The sequence below is a fragment of the Coptis chinensis genome, chromosome 5, assembly GCF_015680905.1.
Source record: "Coptis chinensis isolate HL-2020 chromosome 5, ASM1568090v1, whole genome shotgun sequence".
In the NCBI taxonomy this organism is placed as follows: domain Eukaryota; kingdom Viridiplantae; phylum Streptophyta; class Magnoliopsida; order Ranunculales; family Ranunculaceae; genus Coptis; species Coptis chinensis.
In genome coordinates, this window is record NC_141460.1 from 43061120 (window position 1) to 43069176 (window position 8057).

The following is an 8057-nucleotide window of genomic DNA, read 5'->3' on the forward strand; positions in this document are numbered from 1 at the left end:
TTGTTTTTTAGCGACGAAAAAAAGTGTCGGAAAAAGTAGGAAAACCGTCGGTAATAGTCAGTTGCGACGTTATTTTGATCGTCGCTCGGTCGTCGCAAAAAGTATAGTCGCAAAAGGTCTAAAACAACGAAATAAAATTGTCGGCAAATAAAAACAATTAGCGATGTTTTATAATGTTGGTAGTGCCTATAAAAACATCGGTATATGTATTTCTCGTTTGATTGCTATAAACGTCGCAAAAAGTAATTTGTAGCTACGATCTAGGAAAACGTCGGTAATTGTTTCTACTATCGACAATTTATTTCGTGGCAAATATCTCAAAATTTTCGTTACTTAAATTCGTATTGCGACATTATTTAATGTCACTGAAAATAGGCTTTTGGCGACGATTTATAAACGTCGTTGTTTGATAAGACTACCGAAGTTTTGTTTCGTAGCAACAACACCAAACTTTTGGTTCTAAAATTCATATTGCGACATTATTTACTGTCGCGAGAGATCAATCTTTGGCGACATTTTTTTAATATGTCGCAAGTTATGGATCTATAGGGACGTTTTGTTTCGTTGTTGTTAGTATCTTTTTAGCAACACTCTGGCAAACCGTTGCTTCTTGTTTTTCCTGTTTTTTTTTATTTATTATTATTATTATTTCCCTACTTTCAATCACTTATTCACATCCAATGTACATGTTTTTTCAATCACAAAACCTAAAAGAAATATATAAACAACATCAATTAAACCACATTAAATTTAACAAACATCAAACCCAAAAATCATTTATATATGAGAACCCACTCCATTCTTAAGATTGTAATATAATTCGTTACATACACAATAGTCTTATAAACCACAAAACATAAAAATAAATTGTCTTAACCTCCAACATCTATCACATAGTATTTTTATTTTTATTTTTTGCTAAAATCCTACCCAAAATGTTTCTGCCCAAACAAGTAATCCCAAACAAACCCACACAAATCGTTTCTTCCAACCCGCACGACTTTGAACCTGCAAACAAAATATCACAACATTTAGTTAAGGTATATTGATCAACTATACTCCAACATGCCAATTGAGTCAGAGATATGTACATGGATATGGAAAAATGACACAACACCTATAGAAAACAATACCATATAACCAGATTGAAATGTCTAAGATCACAAAATGGGTAATCAGTATTCACAACTCACAAACTTAACTTATAATCAGTTATATGAATTTGAGATTGGTGGTGGTCAATCCAATCCCCTAAGCATTAAACCCAGTTCAAGAAAGGCAAATTAATCACCATATAAGAACTAAACATCAATAAATTCAATCGAGTGAATCAACAATCACAAGCACCCCCACTAGTTATGCTATCAATACGAACAACCTAAACACAGATCTCAACCAAATCACAGTTCACCTAAACACAGATCTCAACCATATTAAAAATTAGACAGCACAATTTCCATGCATTCTCTTCTATCTCTTCCCAACCATGGGTAGTGCAGAAGATTTAAGTCATCTATTTAACCAATTAACATGGGATAATATTAGAAAACGAAAACAGATTGGCCTAGCTATTGGTTCATACTCATCCAATGAGACGAGCTATTTAAACATCTCATGGAATATATATACTATCATGATATAATAATTCCCACATAAAGTTGAGCATGATTTTAAATACCATCAATGGTTACTGATGATGAAAATGTAAAGCTCGTAGATTTGGAGCAACATGAAGAATGTGATAAATAGTAACAAATAGTTTAATTGTGACAACACCTCCTAAAGCTCAGCAGAAGTCACAAAATTCACATATATAATAGACACTTAACTACGTTAATCATATTCCACTGACCCACATGAGGCTGCAGCTTGACATCTTGACCAGTATCATGGTACTTCAACTGAAAAACCAAAAAAAAAATTACATACTACTTGACCAAAGATAAATCGGCAAATAACAAGAATATCCTAGAGCATAGTTACCATTGGTGCGGTAACACCCTCAAGATTCTGAATTATCGCTAACCGGGAATCACTTCAATGCCAAATTCTTTAGCAAATCTGTCATTTTTATAATCATTATGCAAAGCCATCTGCATCCAAACACTCATCGGAATTAAAAGCGCTAATGCAAAAGGGAAACAGAGGAATACATAATCATGTATATGACACGTAGGGAACAAAAAGATTGATTAATATCAAACTTAGTGTGGTGCATACCGTTTGGATATTGTCCTCCCTTTGCTTGGGATGCTGACAAGATGCTCTTAACATGGCAACACCGCTTCTCATTCAACTTTTAGAATATCTCTTTTTGCAAAACTAGAATTGAAATGAAATAATAAATGAACCTTGATATAGTGCAAGCATCCAAAACATAAAGGACTCGAGTCTTAACATGGCAGTCACCTGCTTCTCATTCAACTTTTTAGAATATCTCTGCCCTTCGACAATTTTGCAAACCTAGAATTGAAATGAAATAATACATAAACCTTGATATAGTGCAAGCATCCAAAACATAAAGGACTTGAGTAAAAAAGAAAGAACGTCCATAGGCAAGTATGCAGGCTTTGAATCACTTCCTGCTTGAAAAGCTGGCCAATGACCATACCGCAGCTTGACATGATACTTATCATGGAAGTACTGAGCCATAGACATTCTTTGCTCACCCTCATCAACAGTAAACCTAAATAGGCAGCAAAATCATAGCATAATCATAGGAGAAATATCTTATACTGGATATATGGAAGTCAGAAACAAGGTAAGTTAAAGACTTACATCAACTGTTCAACAGGTTGTGTGGTTATCCCTGAAATCTTGTTGCATTTTCCTTCTTTCCTGTGGGTCAACTCAACACGAAGTCCTTTCACAGCCTTCTTGACTTGACAGACAAATGCAAAATAAACACCCAGACTGACAAAATACAATCAAGTCAACAACATAATACTGCTTCAACAAAGAAAAAGACAACCATACCTTAATACGATCAGAATCACTCAAAGGCTGTGATGGATCCCTTAAGTTAAGAAGTCTTTGGACATAATCAACAACAGGAATGGCTTCATAGAACGATGTTGCGTTGTACATCTACACAATGAAGGTGATGATGATGAAGTTAAACATCAAAACCTATAAATTTCTTCCCTCCTACATACTATACTACTATTGCACTATTACACAGAAATCTAGTGTAAATATACCAGCTGAATTGAATAGAACAAACCTTAACATTAATCTTAAGAGCCACGTTTTCAAGATACTGCTTGTTACATTTCATTGACTGCGTAGGTTGACAACAACACATGGAGATTATACCCAACTCGTCTCGCATATTCTTTTAATTTTACCTGTACAAGAGTATGAAAACCACAAACATTAATAATAGACATGAGATTGTATCAATATACTAAGCTCTTACTCACCATATGAACCAGTGAAATCAATAACTCCAGTATTATCATGCCCTCTTTTTGGTGCAATAGAATGAAACTCGTCAAAAAAAAGAAGGCACCGTCGCAGCAAAGAAATTTTTTTGAGAATACATCCCGGACCTGAAGCCAAAAATAGAACATCACACTAACACACATTTCAACAGCTCAGCTTTAGCTTATTGCATACGTTCACAAGTTTACCTCCCGAACTGCATTCTGTATGTTCACAAGTCCGCCAACTTCATCCCACCCAGTGCGGCCACTTTCCGAAGCAGATTTGGTAATATCACGCATGGAAACTGGAAGGAAATCATTCATCGCCTGAGAAAAATCTTCTCTTACTAATATGATAAAAGAAACGGAAATTTTAAGAAACTTGATTGAGCTTGGCAGGAACAGAAGTAACTTTTGTAAAAAAGTGACAAGGAAATAAATTATTGCTACTATTCCTGCTGTGTAATTATCATATAGCATATGGGAGGACCAATAGGTAGCAGATGGCCGGAGAGAACTATATGATTGTGGAACCTATGACTTTGGTTGTTGTCTACAGAGGACTAAAAACCCTGTCAAGTATTCTACTACGATCCACTTCTGGTTCTCTTGAGTTAAAATTTATGCCTGATTATCAAATGATACTCCTGTTAGCTACAATCTTTTGTATTGCCTTTTAATGCCCCTCAAAGCACGCTTGAGAAATAAGTAACCAAAAAGTTCATCGAGAGATTTTACACAAAGAACTACATACGTTGTTTAATTCAAGTAATCATGTTTCCTAGCATGATAGCTCTTACATGATGTAATACAATCACCTAGAACCCTAGAATATTAAAACACGTGGGATTTAAAGTGCTCAAATATGCCCCCGATAGGAGAGAGCTTCTACAAGATCTCCATGGAATGGGTTTGAAGACACAACAAAAACTATGAAACAACAAGGCCACTCTTGAGAATGTAAATTGTAGTTTTAAAGAATCTAAACAGATTATTTCATGATATCATCTTTTAAAGCATCTTGAGGTATGTGCTACTAGGTTGCAAACATACAAACTTGAAAAAGAGAAGCTGGCCATCCAAAAAAATTCAGAACAAGGAAATCAATCATTATCACCAAAAGGAAAGGAAAGAAAAATGACTTACTTGTTATCATTGTGATGCCCCGACATCTATTAAGTAAAGGCTACATCTGAACGAAAGATATACTTGACACCCTTTGTAACATTGCGGGCTTCATGTAGCATACACTTTTCACCGTGAATGTGAAGAAGAGCCATACCTTCAATAGGAGCCACCTATACATAGAGAAGCCATCACTTTTGTAAGATAGACATCTAAACAAAATGCAGCTTAGAAGTTAATCAACTACAGAAACTGAAGAAAGGTCACAGCAAATATCTTCCAAGTAGCATCCAGGAAAAAGAAAAGTGATAATATTTAACCTCAGCAACAACACCTCGTCTAGAACCATAGAAGACAGAGTCCTTTCACTAAGTTATTACCCGAACTAGCAAAACAAATTACCTAAACTGATAGCTACCGCTTGCAGAGTCCTCTCACTAAGTTATTAACAATAAAAAATCAGTGTTTTTGCTCCTAATACTAGAAACAATTGCTTCTTTAATTTCTACAAACAAGTTTGAATGATAATTCTTGAAGAAACGAAAGGAAAAATCACAACTTTACTCTTTTTTTTAAGGTAAACAGATTCAAAGAAAGATTTTTCCTTTAAAACTTACTAGAGATTTTCTTTCCCTCAATGAAGGAAGGATGAAGGAGGTAGACAAATTGAACACGAAATAATTAAAGCACCTACGTACAAAAAAACTATAGCTTTAACAATTATAGAATATTATAAAAGGGGTAGAAGAATAATTAAAAAAATAATAAGGAGAGAGAAAAGAAGTACACGGAGATCGGGTTGAGAGGATGAAGAAGGAGAGTGAGGAGCCGTTCTATTTCCTTTTTAGTTTATAGTGTTTATGGTGTTTTTCCTCTGTTACTAATTTCCCCCAAAAAGTTTTTCTTCCCACTTTTCTTTTTCGTGAAAAATCAAACATTTGGCGGCTGGTTATAATCGAAATCGCGCCGAAATCGAAAACGTATATTCTGACGATATAAATGTCGAAAATAAAATGCTAGGTCCCACGATCAACAAAAGCGTCGCTAGCTTAAGACAAATAGTGACAAAAAAAATCGTTGCCTTATGTACAAACGTATTTTCGACCTTTTTTTATCATCGGTACTACACTATTTCAACTAAAAAAAGAATAAGCGGTTGCTAAAAAATATTTAGACCACTATTTCCGACGAAAAAAACGTCACAAATAATCATTTTAATATTTGAAACGAACAAATTATTAGGGACGATTTAAACGTGCCAAAATGTTAGTTTTAGGAACGAAACGAAAACGTCGATAAAAAAAACGTCAGTAAAAAACCTATTTGTTGTAGTGACTATATGCAACAAGGCCTTAAACCACTAGGAATTCCCAAGTAGACGAGCTTAAGCCTCGTGAGAGTTTTCTAGTGAAGGTACTTACAAACTTCTTCTATTTAGTACAAAGGGTCTTGTTTTCTTATTTATTCTCAGAAGTTCATACATCTCATTAGCGGAGAATACGGACAAGATCCTTTGAACTTAGAATAACATATGTACAGTAATTTAATAATTTAAAGATAAATGTGCAAAACATGAGTAATGAAATGCAAATGCAGAGTTATTTCCGAGACTTTTGGAGAGCGTCCTTAAGGTGGGTTCTCACAGGGGTGTGTTGCAATCACAACTCTCTGATAGATTCACTCATGGTTCGTTCTCTTAAGTGCAGTGGGCACATATATTCCTTGCATACTCAAATGATGTCCAAAGAAACCGGGTCGATTGATCACGCTTGCCACTTACTATCACATCATCCTATTCCTAATCGAGCTAGAGGTCTTTTATTAGGAGTTACGGGGCTAGGGTGATGGTTTAGAAAGAAAAAGGAAGGGAAAACAAAATCTGATAAGTTGAGAAATTGTGTCTTCAAGATACTTGTAACCAGAGAAAAACCTCGTTTTAGTATTTGCTTTCGAATTGTGATACATTCTTTTAGCCCAAGGGCTTTGTGACTCTATATGATTTTGAATTTTTGGGAGTTCTAAACCTTTTTTTTTTTTATCGCTTATTTTTTTTATTTTGAACTTTTGGGAAATTCGATTTTTGACTCATTTGATTTTTTTTGGAGTTTTGGTTTTTTGATGGGTCCTTATTTTTTTTTTGAAGCAAAACTGATTTGTTTTTGTACAAGGTATTCTCTTTTTCTGATATCCATCCAGTTCTCAACTTGTCAGCTGGGTAAGTTTTTATTTTGAATTGTAATGGGTTAGGAATTTTTGGTGAAGAATAAAAAGGCTTTTAGAAAAGGTTGAAGGCTCAAGAGGGGTAATTAGAGGAAAACTATCTTTTTGGGTTTTTAACATTTATTTGGCTGTATCGATCCAAAAAGGACCTAAATTCGTTCATAGGATATGGAGTGGTGATCAAGCAAGTGGACGTGTGGTCTTTCTATCGGAACATTCTTTGTGTCAACACTCAATAATCATTCAGATGAGGCTTTTGGCTAGATTCTCGTAGGATATGGAACTTAATTGTTATAACCTTGGTCTTGGAAACTCACTGCTATATACAAACAAATGCTGATGCATGCCATTAATAAAAAGATGCTGAAACTATTGTACGTATATTAGTCTAAGTACGAAGAACGAATCCTTACTCTATTGCTATAATGAGACTTCTAAACTTTTTATTCATCATAGAAGAAGGAAACAAGACTTTTTAATACTAAACGTAATAATATATTTTTGGTCTTTTTTCAAAATTTTTTTTAGAAAGGAAGAAATATACTACTATATAGAAAATGTCTAGTTTTTCCAAAATGTTACTATACCACCTCCAAATAGAACTATGCTTTGTCATCAAAGTATGAAGAGATAAGGAAAGAGATTACCATAGAAACATGAGCAAAAACGGCGATACACCTGTATTCTGTTTTTCATGATGAAAATACGCCACCCCCAAATAAGTTTGGGGCATGGGTTGTTTAATATAGAATGAGAAATATATGGTTTATTATACTAGGGATATTTATTCTACTATAAAATCTGTTTGGGTTTTTGTATTTTTTGAAACATATATGAAATGCATGAAAGAAAAATGGAAAATTTTGGCATGATGTATCCGTTTTACTTTCTACTCATATACCAAATTGCACGAGAAAAACAAAATAAAACAAGCAGATAATATTAAACATATAATTAAACTTATACTACATCATACACATAAGAAAGAAAAAGAGAAAAATAAATATATCCAACTATACGGACACTAGGGAAATGCCTAGTCATAATCCGTGCGAGACTCGTCTCGATGTCGAAAAGATCCTTCTCCTTAATGACATCGGGTTCTAGCATGTCTATCACTATGCGGGAGCGCGTCTCTATTGCTCTGTAGTGTTCTAGTGACATTGTGCTGAAAATGTCGTTGCTCTTGTTGGAAGGACCACTGCTCCTCTCTGAAGGTCTGCTGTTCTACTATAATGTTACCCTGAGTTTTCCTGAGTTGGGGGGGATACGAATGTAGAATCCTCT

At 34.5% G+C, this 8057-nt stretch overlaps 1 long non-coding RNA gene across 1 annotated transcript; it reads right to left on the reverse strand.

The window, feature by feature from the left end:
- Positions 1-3630: 3630 nt before the first annotated feature.
- On the reverse strand, positions 3631-5255 carry LOC147497585 (uncharacterized). The gene is made up of 3 exons (XR_015195301.1): positions 5168-5255; positions 4572-4723; positions 3631-3752 (listed from the first exon to the last, which is right to left on the reverse strand). It is a non-coding gene; the product is annotated as an uncharacterized LOC147497585 (long non-coding RNA).
- Between the last annotated feature and the right edge of the window lie 2802 nt (positions 5256-8057).